We start from the raw sequence: 17,279 nt of genomic DNA, 5'->3' as shown, positions 1-17,279 counted from the left end.
CGTGCTATGCTTTGACCTTTCTCTCTTTTTTTTCTCCTCCTGTTTGGCCCACTTCCTCAACAATAAGGACAAAGGAATTTCCGCAGTCTCTTGGGATTCTTTGGAATGAGATCTGACCCGCAGTACATGCAGAACATGAAATCAGTAGAAATATAAAATGTTTTAATGATTATAGTGCCATCTACACAATTTGCCATAAATAAGAGAGGAAAATACTAGTTTCAAGAAACCAATAGCTGGGGTGAAGGGAAGCCATTCTCTTTTCAATTATTTACTAGGGGAAAAATAAACACCCATAACTGAAATTACATTATAAAATTGCTACTTCTACTGCCTGAGGGCAGGTTCCTAGAAATATAATGTTTGGTTCCTGATTAAAAGGGGGAAAATACATATGTATCTCTATATTGCACTCCCCCCCTCTTCCCTTTAAAGAGAAACACACATACTGCTACATTGTGTGCTGATCGTGATCAAGAAATAAGCTTCCAGAAGAGGAGGGGCCAGCTGTCCTTGACAGGAGAGTGATGAGGGGCCAATCCACATTAGATGGTCTTAGCACAGCCTTTCCTTTCAGACTACAGCCAGCAAGCATCACAGAGGGAAAATATCTTTGTTTATTTGTTTATTGATTGATCCATTGATTTCATATTTATGTAGCTGCTACCGGGACCAGGCTTAACACATAATAAGAGGATCATAGAATAAAGTGAGAAAAAAGGAGACAAATGCAGAGGTGAAATTACATGTTTTTTTTTTTTGTTGTTGTTGTTGTTGTTGTTGTTACTAGGATCCAGAATTTATCTCATTGAATTTAACCCTCACCTTGGATTTAGATAGTAAGACCAAAGCAGAGATGGTGATGAAAGTAAGCATTTTTATATAGCACTTTCTAGTTTGCAAAATACTTCATGGATTTGAGACTTAGCTGTGAGGTAGGGATAACAGGTATTATTATACTATTTTTCAAAGAAGGAAGGTGAAGACTGCAAACATTAAGTGACTTGACCACAGTTACAAAGTAAATGTTGGAAGCAAAATTTGAACTCGTGGTTTCCTGATGCTCTACCGTGTTGTAGAATGATAAAGATGCCCTTTCAGGCAACAGTGTCTTCCTCATAATAGGTTGTCAGAGATTGATTTCAAGGATGAAACTTACCCTGTTTGTGACAGGTAATATCCAACATATTTATTCACTTTGCTCCCTTCCATTGCACTCTAAATTAGAAATAAAATAACTTCCAGTTCAATTAAAAACCTCATGAAAAAACTTTCTTATACATATAGTGGCCATCTTTTCCAAAAAACAAAAATCAAGACATATAGACTATTTTTAATTTGAAAAAAGGAACATTATGTCAGTCTGTATGTCTCTATGTCTCTATCAATGGGCTTAGAGTGAGGGAGATTCATTTTCTTGAATTCAAATATGGCCTCAGACACTTACTAGCTATGTGGCCCTGAGCAAGAATTCTGTCTGAGCCAGTTTCTTCATCTGCAAAAGAAGTTGAAAAAGGAAATGGTAAACCACTCTATTATCTCTGTTTAAAAAATAAGACTTTGTGTGACCCAAATGAGTTGGTCACTATGGAAAATGATTCAACAACAATAAAATTCTTTTCTTGAAGTAAAGATTATCCATAAAAATTTAGGAAATATGTTCACTATATACAGAGGATACTTAGGAATGTCCTGTCCCAATTAAAATTCTGGACCCTACTTTCTCTGCTTTAGGTTCATTTCCTGTACTTTTCTCATAGATGGCATGATGCTAGCTTATTGTAGCTAACTTGCATGGATGGCCAGGAATTATCTGCCCCCTGGGATATCAATATCACAAGCTATTGCATTCATTCCAATAATAAATTATGGTTTCATGTTCAGGTAGTAAGTAACATTAGTCAGCACACTTTAGCTTAGCTTCAAACTTCCCATCCTGTTGGTATTTCTTAGTTTATTGAATGTTAAATGACATTGCATTTCTACAGTGAATGCAGTTAAGTTTTCTACTCTGTTCTGTTAATGAATTTTATTTTTAATTTCCAGATATTTTAAATCTGGGATATATATTTAGTTCTTTAGAGATTTTTATTCAGTCTTAGTTTTAGAAGAGTTCCTGGGAGAGGCAGCTGGTAGCACAGTGGGTAGAGTGTTAGGCTTGGAGTCAAATTTAGCCTCAGACACTCAGATACTAGCTGTGTGTCTTGACAAGACACTTAACCTCCCTTTGCCTCAGTTTCCTGAACTGTAAAAATGAGCATAATAACAGTACCCATTTTGCAAGTTATTGTGAGTCTTGAATGAGATAATATTTATAAAGTGTTTAATACCTGGCACCTAGTAGATGCTATGTAAATGGTTATTCCCTGCTCCCTACTCCCACTGGTCCCAGTTCAACCATCAGTTAGCTGTATGATCTATGTATGATTTATATAAAGTCACCTAATGGTCTCAAATGGCCTATAAAATGAATGGGTTGAACGAGGTGATCCCTTCTAGTTCCAGCTTATTCTAGCTTGACTTGGATTTTTTTTTAACTGTATTCTTGAAATTTTCAGAGCTTGTTAAATATACTTTACTGTTTAATAATATGATTAGGATAATACACCGATTTTGGAGAATACATAAACTTGGGAAGAAATGACACTTCAATATAATTGATGGGAGGTATTTTATTTTATACATTTTAGAAAACCTTATTCTGAAAAGAGATCCATAGACTTCATCAACCTATCAAAGTGGTCCAGAACTTTAAAAAAAGATTAAGAACTCCTCACCTAGAGCATCATTTATATTTATTTATACATAGTGTTCCCAAAGTCTCAGTAAAGCTTTAACTTTTAACAAAAGCTTAAAAAATGAAGTTAGTAAAAACTCAAAATAGTACGAAAGCTTTTGGAACACTTTTTTTTTTGATGCTTTAGGCTTTAAAAAACATTTTATTTCATTTTATCTTCATAATAATATCATAATATCATAATAAACTAACAGTTTGTCACTACAGCCATTATTATCCCTATTTGACAAATAAGAAAACTAAGGCAAGACTAGAAACAGGATTTAAACTCATGTCTTCCTGATTTCTATACTAGTGATCTTTTCTTTTACACACACACACACACACACACACACACACACACACACACACACACACACTTTAATTAACAAACTATTACATTGCATAGAAATCAAGAATAATAACTTGCCTCTAAGTTTGTATCTCCCTTGGCTTATTTATACTCAGGAATCATGGCTATTTCCATTAACTTAGCTATATAGTAACATTTCATATTCATCATTTCCATCTCTCCTTAGTTATTCAAAATTCAGAGCTGTCTGTAGAGACAAATCATGACCCACAGTAAGACTTTCAATTCATACTTTTAACTTAAAGATTTGTTGGTAGAAATTTGTTTTTACTATCTCAGGTTTATATGATCTTATACCCTTTATTATTCCTTGTTTTCAAATAAATGCTTAATTTTCCTCTTCATGTACTGTTTAAATAAGTCTCACAGAGCATTAATGATCTCTTGCCATGAGTCGCTATAAATCCAGTTTGATGAAGTTTGACCAGAGTTTCTTGTGATATCTTTATAGCCCTCCCTGCCTGCCCTCTGGCTTGTTTGTTCAAAAAGGGCAGTTACTTCTGGGCCATGACCTTGCTGCTCAGAGCTGCCATATTCTCTTTTTCACTATGCTAGGAAACCTCATAGGCCCAGAGATGAACTGGTAGATTCAGTTTTATTAAAGTGAAAGGAGAGAATATGAGAAACTCTAGAAAAGAGACCCCTTGTCAGGTGGCAGGAAAAATTTTCCAAATCTCTCATTTAGGGATATTTTCAGGGAACAGCTGTATAATCCCTAGTAAGTGACTTTTGCCACTGAAATCAAGCAGTTTAAATTAGATTCCAGAGAGCAGTTTAAATTGGAATCCTCTACCATCACTCCCTTCTCTTAACTCTTCCCTGTTCTTCATCTTTAACTTCATCCTCAGAAGTTAGGTACATTTTAGACTTCTTTCAACAGAGTAATTGAGGACTTATAAAGAGATATCTTTAAAATTCCCCTTTCTTTGAACAAACCAGCCATACTTTCAGACTTATGTAAAATTGACTTATTTTCGGTGGATTAACCTGAACTCAGCCATTGCCTCATGTCTGACCATAAAATGAGAGAGGACCCTGGGAACTTTGAGGACTCCGGTATGCCAATGGAGAACAGTTTTTTCAGCCGGACTCCTCCCCATGCCATCACTAAGACCCATTTCTTCTACTGACTGAAGAACAATATCTTCAGGGCTGGCCATCAGTACAACCTCAAGTCTAAAAGGTATTACAAAAATGTTAGCCTACCAATTCTGAAAATTTAATTTAAATTTTTTGCTACATTTTAAGTCCCAATCTACTTCTCTGTGAACCTCACCACCCCATACTAGAGAAAACTGCCATTTCTCTCTCTCTCTCTCTCTCTCTCTCTCTCTCTCTCTCTCTCTCTCTCTCTCACATACATACACACACACATACATACACACATCTTTATGTTCTTTAAATTCCCCTTCATTTGACACACCCAGATATATGGGTGTGTGTGTATATATATATACATATATATATATTTATGTAAATGTATATTTACACACATATATTTATACACATATAGATATGTAAAATCAAACAAATGTAGAAAAAAACTTGCCTATTTCTACTCATCAGTTCTTTCTCTGGAGGTAACTAGCATCTTCTTCATAGGTCGCTTATAGTTGATTTAAGTATTTATAAGAGAATAACTTAGTTGTTCATAGTTATTCTTTGAACTATACTGTTGTTACTATATACAAATTTCTTTTGGCTTTGAGACTATTGAATGTAATTGTAATTGTCTATTCCTTTATGTCTAAGTTAAATTCTAGCATCCAGCCTAATTATTTCCTGGCCCTAACTTAAATTAGGCAAAGGATAGATAAGGCTAGTTTAGCTTTACCTTCAGATGAATCTGACCCGGTTTTCCACTATCTCCGGGATCAAACAAGATTCCAAAGCTCTATTAGTCTACAAAAGTCTGCTAGCCAACCCAGTGATTATGGCAGCACTATTATGGTGAAATGCCTGCTGTCCTGTGGGGAGGAACATAAATTAAGGGCTGATAATATTTCATGGAACCACAGGAGAGATCCATGTTGTCAAGAATGAACTACTTGTGGCTGTCTAAAAACAATTCCAGTGGATGATCTTTTGGGTTGTTCATGCAGTGATTAGCACCTTGTTCTCTCATGGGCCTCCAATCAACTATCCCTGGTGTTAAATACTTTATATATTGGTCAGAATCTCCTCTCCAAACCATAGCTGATGGGCTTTGTGGTGCTTCTCCATTAAACATTATTTAACAACAAAGGTATTTTTTAACACAGAAAATATGGCACAATAAATAGAATACCAGCTTGGAGTCAGGAAGGTTCACCTTTCTGAGTTCAAATTCTACCTCAGATATATATGTGACTCTCAGAAAATCACTTAACTTGCTTGCCTCTGTTTATCTGTAAAATGACTGGAGAATCCCATATGGAGTCATATAGACCCTAAAACATGTAAACAACAACAAATACAATAAAATTATATTTCCATATAATATTTAGCTCTTTCTCCTACAAATATTCAGTCCTTAAGAGAAGTGGTACCATGGGAAAGTGAAACCTTCATGTGTATACATGAGCAAACATTTATAGAGAGCATTGTGGTCCAGGCAGCTTGAACAAAAAAGCATAACAGCAGAGACTAAGTGTGAATAGAGCATATACATGGAGGAAAATCTCCTTCTCCTGTTGTTGCAATTCTGCTGTTGTCTTCTGCATGTCAAGCCCCTGTTGGGCTTCAGCTGTAGCCAACAACAGCCGTGCTATCTTTCCAGCTACCTGCTATTCAGTTCTCCACTTGATGGAGATAACGTGATTAGAAAGCCCCTTTCTTCAAAGACTTGCCGTAGCTCTCCTCAGTCAGCCTTCTCAGCCAATGTTTATTACTTGTAGCCAGAAGAGAGAGAATATTCAGCAGAGAGAAGTGCTGAGGTGATACTTCTCATCCCACTGTGCAAAGCTAAACATTTTTATGTGCTTCAAAGGAAAGAAAAATCAAATGAGGGTCTTTAGACATGATTAATGGAGGTATATAGAGTTGGGAAATTGATGGAGAAACACAAAGTAAACACAATGAAGGTATATGCACTGAGGTTCGGCAGCTGTTATAGAGGTGGGCTTATTGGGATGTTCTAAGAAAGAAGTAAATTAGCAGATAATTTACTATAGCAAATAGTACAAATCTTTCTAGTATTTTGCTTGAAGCAATGTTTCCTGCAAGCCTGCCTATTCTTATACTCCATCAGGATGGTAATATCTAATCTTTTCTTAGCCCTTGCAATAATGGCAAGTTTCCAGAGAAACAGAAGTAGTAATTCAGTAATAATTTTATTCCAAAACCCTTTTCAATTGTCATAAAACTGTTGTTACATTATAAACTGTTTTGTGGGATTCTTTTCATTTTATTTTTTAAAAACATTATTTAGAGCTTTTAAAGTTCTAGTTGATTATAAGAAGTAATGTTTTCAGACTAAAAGCATCTCTAGTTCAGAGGACATTTGTCAGTCAGTCAACAAGCATTTGTTAAGCCCTTACTATGTGCCAGACATTTCACTAAGCTCTGAGGATACAAAAGTAAAAAATAGTTTAAAATCTGATACTGATTTCCTTTGGTATTCTTGTTATTATTCCTCCAAATGAATTTTTTTTCCAATTTAATTTGGATGGCATTGAATAAATAAATTAGAGTAGATAACTCAAGGAACTGATATTCCAATGAAGTGACAATGTGTAAATAACCTATTACATTCCAAGTAGATGGCAGATAATATTAGGGGTGGGAGTGAAAGGTGCAGATAGGTGGTGCAGTGGATAGAATGCCAGGCCTTGAATCAAGAGACTCCTTTCTGAATTTACTCCTTCTGAATTTCTGGCCTTAGACACTTACTAGCTATGTGATCCTGGGCAAGTCACTTAAACATGTTTCCCTCAGCATCCTCATCTGTCATTCCAAAACCCTTTTCAATAAACTATTTTGTGGGATTCTTTTCATTTTATTTTCTAAAAACATTATTTAGAATTTTTAAAGTCCTAATTGATTATAGGAAGTAATGTTTATGTAAAATGAACTGGAGAAGGAAATGGAGAGCCACTCCACTATTTTTGTCAAGAAAAACCCAAGTTTGGTCATAAAAAGTCAATCATGATTTTTGAAATGAGTGAATAAACAATATCAGAGGGAAAGGCTGATGGGGTGTGAATTCCTTGAAAGAAGTCAGGGAACCTATGAGTCAGAAGTGATAATTTCAGGCACATGGGAATAGCTGTTCCCCAATACATGGCTATTCCCCAATGTAAAGACACAGAGGTGGATAGCTGTATGTGGTAGGGTAGTGTGGCTGTATCATAGAGTGCATTGAGAGAAGTACAATCTAAGAAAACCAAAAAGGTAGAAAAGAGCTAAGTTGTAAAGAACTTAAATGCCAAACAGAGGATATCATATTGTAACTTGGAGGTAATAGACTTTTTTGACTGATATAGTCAAAATAACACGGTTTTTAAGGAAGATCACTTTAACAGTTGAGTAGAGGATGAATTGGAACAGAGAGAAAAAAACAAATGTCTGATGTTGGTCTGATTCTGCAGATGATTTGGAGCTATGTGGTAAATTCTACATGCTTATAATCACAGCTTAAATGATTAATTTTTTAAAAGCTTGAATCACAAAAATGTAGATAAGAGGGTACAGAGATATGCTTTAGAACAAAATGTAGCTATTTGTTCTTTTTCATTTATAATTGAGTCCAAATGCCAAGACAATAAAAATATTTTTAAATTAAAATTATATGAAGCCATCCTTAGAAATAGCTTTTTCCTTTTTACATGTTTCATCATTAGTTTAAAATTTTCTCCAATCTAAATCCTGATTTTATTCATTATTCTTTTGAATGCCCTCTAAATGCCCTGTACATGTCTGAATTAAAATAAGGTGACTTTGCCAGGTAGGTCTGCTCCAGGGATTGAAAGGGCAATAATGAATCTGAGAGAATCCCTCAAATATCCTTTCCATTCTGATGTACTGATAGTGCTTTTGCAAATCTTCACTGTAAAAGACCATTATGAGGATGTGTCTGTTCTACTGAGGACTTAACATTACTTGTAAGGAAAGAGCCAGTATTACTACACCAAGAATCAGCCATAACTGTACTCCCTGTATTTTATTCATCTTATTTCTCAAACTTTAAACTTAATTGGTAGTAAAATTAATCAAATCAGTCTCTGACATCATCTCTATGGGCATTTGTTTTGGTGATACATACTGCAACCCACTGATGCCTTCCCAATCTGTGCCCATGTCACCAAACAAATCTGCTATAGGAACTTTATGTGTTGGAGCTGGCTTGTAGCCAATTGTTAATAAAAATCAGAGTTTAGTCTATTGTTTTGTTGGTTGTTTAGACTTAATAAAGGGATGAAGAAAATGTTAATGATGTGGATTAAACATTAAAGTATATTTTGTTTTCCTCCTCCCCATAGATACCAGATAGTTTTGATAATTGCTACCTTAGAATAAGTTTAAAATCTGATACTGATTTCCTTTGATATTCTTGTTCTAGTTCCTCCAAATGAATTTTATTTTTTTCTAATTCAATAAAATAATTTTTTGGTAATTTAATTGGGATGACATTGAATATATGAATTAGATTAGATAAAACGACAATTATATTGGCCCTGCCTACCCATAGACAATTAATATTTTTCCACTTAATTAAATCTGATTTTATTTATACAGTTTTCTCATATAATTTTTTTTATATCATTCCTGGGTTTGTTTTTTCAGATTTATTCCCAAGTATTTTAATCCGAGTTATTTTAAATGAGTTATTCCTTACTATCTCTTTTTTTGCAGGGTTTTCTTTGTGACATTCATATGGATTTACTTGCATAGAATATGTTGTTATAGGATCATAGGACCAGAACTGGAATGGGCCTTAGAAACCATCTAATTCAGCCCCCTCATTTTATAAATGAGGAAAAGAGGGCCCAGAGAGATTAAATGATTGCCCAAAGTAACATAAGTAGCAAATAAGAGTGTTATAGTAGTAAAAAGAGTAGAGAATTGAAAGGGGAAAGGTGATGACAGGAATCTCTCTGTATATACTGTTAGTTTTATTTTATCGAAATTGGTTTGAGTTAGGAGGCAGGAATATAGGTAATGATAATTAGCCAATAGAAAAATTGTAGCAATACCATAGCTGTTTTAGATGAGCCCTGTGGCTTCTTTTCACACCCACTTGCATAACATTGCTTCCCATCTCTTAACCCCTATATTGTCTGCCTCCTTAAAATAGATTATGCTCATCCCCATTTCCTCCCAAGATGAAACTATACTAAGCTATTTGTCATTGTCAGCTATGGGTACATTGTTGGTACAGAATAGTGGTACAGATCTGTGGTGGAGAAGGAAATGAGCCAGAACTTTTGGTACATGCTGGATGCTTAAAAACACATGCAAACAGTAGCCATACAGTAATAGGATCTCTGTATGTTTTAGTTCACAAATAGAAGTGGGTATAGAAATGTACAAAGCAGGAATATAGGAACTCATACTATGTTTGTTGTATTTGTTTGTTCCTGGTGGGAAGGTGTGGGAAGATAAAAAGCAGGGCTCATGATTGATGTTGGCTGAGGTCAGCAGGAGAAAAGTGGAATTGAGCAAAAGAGACAAAAGGAGAAAATGATTATGTGACTAAAGAGATTGAATAGGAGAGCTGGACAGAAACAGGTGGGGGCAATTTCACACAGCAGAGAAGAGCAAGAATTTCATTTTATTTTATTTAGAGGTGTTTTCTTATCTGTCGATTTAGGTTTATATGATCTCCCCCACTAGAATGTAAACTCCTTGAGGACAGAGATATTTTAAATTTGTCTTTGTCTCCTCAGGACTAAGCAAATACTAAGCACTTAAGAAATGTTCATTGATTGAATGATTGATAGTCTATCATTATAAGAAAAACTTTAATTGAACTTATCAAAGTGTTTTACCATTCTTTTTACATTGATTAAAGGATTCTGAAGTACTTACTGTAAGATATGCTTCCAAAATCAGTAAGAAATTATTTTAGATGAAGAAAAGATTATCTGAATATCGTAAAAAAAAAAAATTTCAAATGAGATAATAGACACAAAGCAAACCTGTACTATATAAATACTAGTCAGGATATTGATGGTGATAATTACAGAGAAGCAGTCCCTGTCCACTAATATAGGAGCACTAACAGAACAGAAAGAAAACGTCACTGTCTATCCACTGTGTGACCCTGGACAAGTCATTTAACCCTGTTGGCCTCAATTCCCCATCTGTAAAATGAGCTGGGAAAGGAAATGGCAGACCACTCCTGCATCTGTCACAAAGAGTTGGACTTGACTGAACAAAAAATCAATCCCTGTCTCTCTCTGTTTCTCTCTCTCTCTCTATTCCTGTTTCTCTCCTTTCTCCCTCTTTTCCTTTTCCCTTCCTCCTTCATTGTCTGCCTGCCTGTCTGCTTCTGTGTGTCTGTGTGTCTATGTGTCTCTGTCTCTGTCTCTCTCCTTTGTTTGACTCTGACACTGTCTCTCTTTCTCCTCTCTTTATCTCTCTGTCTCTCTGTGTGTCTATCTCTGTTTCTCTGTCTTTGTCTCTGTCTCTGATTGTCTCTCTGTATCTCTCTCTGTCTCTTTTGTGTGTGTGTATGTGTATGTGTGTGTGTATCTCTGCCTCTTTCTCCTCTGTTTTTGACTCTGTCTCAGCAACTTTGATTTGAATTTTTTGTGTCCTCAGACAGCAAATTTCCAAGGTCACCCTGACAGCTGTCAGATTTTATTTGCTCATCTCCCTAATTCCTCCTCAGGGAATGCTGAAACAGAAAAGGAAATGGCTACAGAAGCTTCGGAGCCATGGTACTGAGTACACCCGGTGTCCAGCATAGATTTGGTTTCTCAATTGAGAGCCTGAGTGTAAACTTTTCTTAATCAAGAAAGTGAAAAGTGCCAATCAGCCTGCAAAGGGAAGTTCTGGAATAAACCAGAAAAAAAATAAATCAATCTCACTTCACTCTAAGATGTTACAACTTCTTTAAATTAATAAAATAGCAGAGAACTTGGGGAGGATTATTTTTTTAACTTGAATTAATGAAGAAAAAATATTAAGCATACATCCCATATGCCAAACATTGTGCTAAGCACTTGATCAATAAATTTAAAAAGATATTTACTATCTTCGTATTCCTTCTATTTTAATAGAAGTACTTGATGCATATTAGGTGGCTAGGAGAGCTATTTTGGTTTGGAAAGTGGAGTTTTAGAAGTAGATGGACACACTCTTTCTGAGAGTGGTGTCAGTACTGATTTAATTTTGGGTCCAGATTGAAAAGCAAAGGGGCAAGGGGAAACAGAAGGGCACAGAGATGGTACAAGAAAGTTGGGAATCCTGGAGTTGAAAGGGTTAAATCCTCCAGGACATGGGCTTTAGTCCCTGTTGCTATTCAAGTGGTGAAAAGGGGAGTAAAATCAAGCATGGCTAGAATCAACCTCAGTGATTGGAATTTTTATCACCTACTTTAAGAAGGAGATATGTTTATCATAAGTTATTAGGGTTTTGTTTTGTTTTACAATAAGGTAAACTATCCCAAAAATGGAGAAGAAACATAGGCAAAAAGCTAAAGTCTAGAAGGAGAAAAGGCAAAAACAGCAATCCATGCTCTCAAGAAGCTCATTCTAGTAAGGAAATAACACGCAAATAATTCAGTACTATAAATAAAGCTTTAGGGAAGATAAATTAAGAAGGAAGGACACTAATAGCTATAATTTGAACCCAGGTCCTTTAATCACAATTCATCATTTTTCCACTATACCTTATTATTTTATGAACAGTATTTAGAAAATACAAGTCTAGAAGAAGAAGCAAAATACCCTAATAGTGGTGAAGGAGAAAAGGACAAGAATAGTATCTAAGTAAAAGACAGAAGCCTTGAAATAATGATGATGGAAAGAACATGTGATGCACATGCAAGTCCATTTTTTTTTTCCCCACTACACTGACTTTTGTCAGAACGAGTTATGGCAAGTTCATTTCAGAGTGTGTCATTTAGGGGTTCTGTCACTTCCAAATCTATTTGGATTGCTTTGAATCAGAAGTTGGGCATGGGGCAAGCCAGGCTTAGATCACCTGGAGATTTATAAGGCAAGCAATTAACAAGTTGATTATATGAGCTCAAAAGATAATGCTACATCTTATAGTTCTTTTAAAAAGTTTCAGCTTGTATCCAGAACTCCATTTGTTAGTGAATTGCTTGTAAACAGTGGGGTATTTAACTCAAACTCAACAGGTCAAGACTCTGCCTTTACTGCACTACTAATTAGCTGTACCATTGGACAGGAATATTAGTCTCTCTAGAGCAGTGGTTCTCAAAGTATGGTCTAGAGAATCATGGCGATCTCTGAAATCCTTTTAGAGGGTCTACAAATTCAAAAATAGTTTTTATTTCCAATATGGTAAATGTCTATAAATATAATCCAGATAAACAAAAATGCTTTGGAGAGATCCTCAATAATTTTTAATAGGATAAAGATACTGAAAACAAAAGTTTGAGAACCACTGCTCTAGAGCTTTGGTTTCTTCACCTTTTGAACAAGAGGATTTTGGGTTGTACAATGAGAAGACCACAAGTTTTCAAATCAACAGAAAAACTGTTTGAATTTTGGTGAATTCTATAATTTATTATCTTTTTCCAGTATATCCTGTCAATAACTAGTTTGTATATGTAGTATCCCTTCCACATTGTGGGGATTGGGGATCATTTCTTCCCCCCCCCCCCAAATCTGGAAAATTCTTGTAAAATTTTTGGCCTTCCTTTTGTAGCAGAGAAGAAATCTGAATTATTATAGTATTAAAAGATAAAAATATATTAATGTTTATACAACACTATACACAGATTTTATGCATTTCTGAGTTTCTAATTTTTTTTTTTTGTCAAATACTGGTTTTTGTATGTCATCCACAGCTTCTGCAAAGCTTCCCCAAAATTCCCATTTACTCTCATACATATGGGGAAAGTTGCAATGTAAGTGGAATAAATCTAGTTGTTTGTATATTAGACTGTGAACTCCTTGAAAGCAGAGACTTTTTATCTTTGTTGGCAGCCTCAGCACTTAGAAGAAACATTAATAGAGGTTTATTGATTGCCTATACAATTGGGCAAGATTGCTAGAGATCAGTTTTCTCATTTGTACAATAGAGGCGTGGACCCGATGGTAGTTGGATCTTACTCTTCATGACCCCATTTGGGGTTTTCTTGACAAATATACTGAGTTGTTTGCCACATCTTTCTCCATCTTGTTTTACAGATGAGGAAAGTGAGGCAAACATGGTTAAGTGAATTGCCCTGAGTCACACAGCTATTTAATCAGCTTCCTAAGGAGTCAGTGAAGCAATTTTAAGGGAGACTCCTGAGGAGGTCATAGGTTAGATCCTTGTGAAGCAATATGGAGAAACAATTACATCTTTATTTTCACTAACCTCTGACTGGAATTTAGCATTTCTTTTCCATTATTTAAAAATATAATTCTAAGAATAAGTCCATTTGTTTTCAGTTGTATTCAACTTTTTGTGACCCTTTTTGGAGGTTTTCTTGGCAAAAACACTGGACTTATGTGCCGTTTCTTTCTCCAACTCATTTTATAAATAAGGAAATGGAGATAAACAGGGCTAAGTGATTTGCCCAGGGTCACACAATTGCTAAGTATCTGAGGCCAGAATTTGAACTTGGGTCTTTCTAACATCAGGTCCAGAATGCTATCTTAGCTGCCCAAAATAGTTTCATAAGGTTCACCAATCAATTGATAGACATTTATTAAGCACCTACTGTGTCCCAGGCACTGTGCTAAATATTAGAAATTGCCAAAAGGGATCATTATATAAGGAAAAGTTGAAGAATTCCTGCTCACTAGATGATCTCTAAGTTTCTCTGAATCTGTGATCCTGCAATACTATACTAAAATCAATTTTAGTCCTCAAAAATCTATTACCCATAGCATTAGGCTATAGAAGCACTTAAACCAACAAACTTTTTTCCAGAGAAAGTTAAAGGTCCATAATAGATTGATGTTCATTAGTAGTCAAGCAGGAATTAGCCAAAGTTAAGAGTTTAATGCAAGTGGAAACATCCATCTAAAAGTGAATATGTTTTTCATCTTTAATTGCATGTTTCTTGTCTGACTTGGTCAATTAAATTTTTTTCTACCAAAAAAAGAGTAATTATTTAATGTTGCTACTTTTGTGGGTGGGAGTAGGAATGGCTATAGGTTAGGGTACACAGCATCCATGGAACAGATTGCTTTGCTAATAGGATGGTATACAACCATCTGTATTGATAAGGATTCTGGTAATGAGAGCTCAGAAGTCAAATCAGAGTTGTACAAGGCCAGGAGTCATTTATGATCATGCAGCAAGCAAGAAGCATATCCAGGGAAATAGTACTAGAATGTCAATATTCAAAGGACAAAACAGGCAAATCTGATCTATAATCCCAGGAAGTAGATATCCCAATAAATTGAGTAAATACAAATGATGTTCTTCTCATTTGCACTTGCTTAAGCACAAAGACTACTTCCTCACACATTTTTCACATTAGCATTTGAGGTTAACCCTAACTCTAGATATTCATCATGAGCTCTGACTGTAGATAGTTCTCTGTGGCTAGTATTTCTCATGTTGGAAACAGTGAAGTGTGCATGCTTATAAGCCCACTTTGGACTCACATTTGTCCTTATCTTTTATTTTTTAAATTTTATTTATTTTTATTCTGAATTTAAAAAATAAAACAGGCTTTTTCATAATCATAGATTTGAAAAAAGGGGATTGCACATGAAATGGCAAATCATGTGCAATTTGCTATTCCTTTTAAATCTATAATAAAGTTATCATAAAATTGCTTTTTTTTCTTTCTGTTCTTCTCCTCCAATGGCTACCATTAGACACACACACACACACACACACACACACACACACACACACACCCTAGATGGCGCAGTGGACAGAGTCTGGTCTCAGACACTTAATACTTTCTAGCTGTGTGATCCTGGCCAAGTGACAACCCCAATTGTCTCAGAAAAAAAAAAAAAAAAAAGTATCTGAAGAAAAAATATCTATTACTTTTTATATTCACTGGAGGAGAAAAAAAAAGTATGATAAGGATGTCTTACTCTACCTTCTTTTCCTTTACTTTCACTGGGATATGGGATAAGCGGTGGAAAACAACTACTTTTTAATGTTCTGCTAATCTGTGAAAGCTCCAGGCCAGTACTTGGAGGTTGAGGACATGAGCCTTCTTTGGTATTGCTGCCCTCTTGGTGGTAGAGGCTACCACAGGTTGAAGGAGATTATGCACTTATTGCCTATTTATTTGTATTCTCCCCCAAAAGAACACACGGCAGGGCAGCTTTGAAATCCTAAATCCTTGCTAGGGGATGCAAAAGTTGTCACCTCCGGGGTAGTATTTCTTTGCTGTCTTGGGTGCAACACTCAACACCAAGTCAGTTTCAGGGCTCTCTACCAAAATATAATAAGCTTCCGTTCCAAAACACAGCGCAGATGGCTTCCCCTCTAAATTTTCTGGGCAATGGATTGTGATAGCCTTTGACTTCAGAAAGCAACAAATAGAGAAACCAAAGAAATTGACCCATAAAAGTAATTCTCTAGACTCCTGCAAAGAAGGGGAGCCGTGAGAAAAAAAAAGTCCTTCCCCATTTCTCCCCACCCTCAAATTCCTGGCTATTTCTTTAAAGAATGTCAGTCTTTCTGACTGGAACTGGCACATGGGGGAAAGTGCAGAAGAATTCACTGTCTGTGAACGTTTACAGAATCATCTGGCAAGGAAATTGAATAGAGGCTCGGCAGAGTCCCCTTTGTTTGACTCAGTGGATGGAGGCTCCTCAGCTTTCATTGGGGGGTGGGGGGGAGCGAGGAGGGAGAGGGGTGTGATCACGCCTGCTCCAACAGCCGCTTTGTGCGGATGCATTTCCTTGCGGCTTTGCCAGGTGACCTCTGACCCCACCCCACCCCCACGCCTGCACCAGGCCAGCTCCCCCACAACAACTGCTCCTTAAACAAGGCCGGCTCTGCTCCGGCTGCCGGAGTAGGACGCTGACTTTCCCGGTTTCTCCTTAGGGGCTGTGGTGATCAGAGTCCGCATTTGGGTTTTTTTTTTGCGGTTTTTTGTTTATTTTTTACAGCCAACTGACAAAAAGAGTAGAAAGATGCTCCGATGACCCTCATTAGAAAAGAAGCGTGTTTGTGCAGGATTGTCAGTCTATTGGGGGAAAAGGGGAACCAAACTTTTAGGCCCCGCAGGCCGTCCTGGCTTTCTGTCCCACTCTAAGCCCCCATGAAAAGATACATAATGGAAGGATAAGCTGAATTTCCACCGAGATCCTGGACAGCTGAAAAGGAGGAAAGTTGGAAAGGGAGAAGAACCAAAGAGATAAAGACTGGTCCTCCCTTTCCTCTGCCCTGGGCCAGGATGAGGTGGGTTGACTCAGCCCTGGGCTCCGCCACCTCCTCCACAATGGCCTACTTTGATTGTGTGTTGTTTTGACTTTTTGGGCTTTCAGTTACATTTGCTACAACTATTCATCTAAAGTGCCTTCACCACCCACTTCTTGAGTGACTCCCATGCTGCCACCTCTTCTACAAACTGAAAGGTCTGCTTCCAGATGTGGTGAAAACTGAGTCATAATGAGTCACGTGGCCCTCTACCACCCTTAACACCCTTCTCCCCCATCCTCACCTGGCAGAAAGGCTGCCAATAAGAAGAGCCCCTAGTTTCCCTGAGCTACAAACCACTCCATTTATAAATTGGTATCTCACTTCATATATGCATGTATCACCCCATATATATTCTAAAAGCTGTAACCCAATGCACAGGGAGCCTGTGAAAAAGGAAAATACTTTTTATCTAGACCCCAACAAAGCCTTTGGAATACCATATAGCATGTTCATACAGATAAGGTCATGTCCCGATTAGAACATACTGTCCTTATTTTCACCTTCGTTTAGATACTCATTCAAATCCTGTATCCCCCACACACAGATAAGGAAATAATAAATAAATAAATGAATAAATAAGATTTTTTAGGTTGAGTGGGAGATAAGAAGGATTGGGGAGTCAAG

At 36.5% G+C, this 17,279-nt stretch overlaps 1 protein-coding gene and 1 long non-coding RNA gene across 7 annotated transcripts in view; one reads left to right on the top strand and one right to left on the bottom strand.

Annotated features, from left to right (window-relative positions):
• The window catches only part of FYN (FYN proto-oncogene, Src family tyrosine kinase), a 272,216-nt gene that overhangs the window by 157,068 nt on the left and 97,869 nt on the right, over window positions 1-17,279 (top strand). Inside the window, exon 1 of one of the 6 annotated variants that reach the window (XM_051997551.1) lies at window positions 3,905-4,332. The exons of the other annotated variants lie outside the window; for them this stretch is intronic. The gene's annotated coding sequence lies outside the window, so the exon portion shown is untranslated. Of the gene's footprint in view, window positions 1-3,904; window positions 4,333-17,279 lie in introns of those variants that run through there. 6 annotated transcript variants of the gene reach the window in all.
• Window positions 1-17,279, bottom strand: part of LOC127562103 (uncharacterized) — a 41,545-nt gene that overhangs the window by 14,831 nt on the left and 9,435 nt on the right. The gene's annotated exons all lie outside the window — the stretch shown is intronic.

The sequence above is a fragment of the Antechinus flavipes genome, chromosome 4 (assembly GCF_016432865.1).
Source record: "Antechinus flavipes isolate AdamAnt ecotype Samford, QLD, Australia chromosome 4, AdamAnt_v2, whole genome shotgun sequence".
NCBI lineage: Eukaryota > Metazoa > Chordata > Mammalia > Dasyuromorphia > Dasyuridae > Antechinus > Antechinus flavipes.
This window is presented reverse-complemented; position numbering and strand designations above follow the sequence as displayed.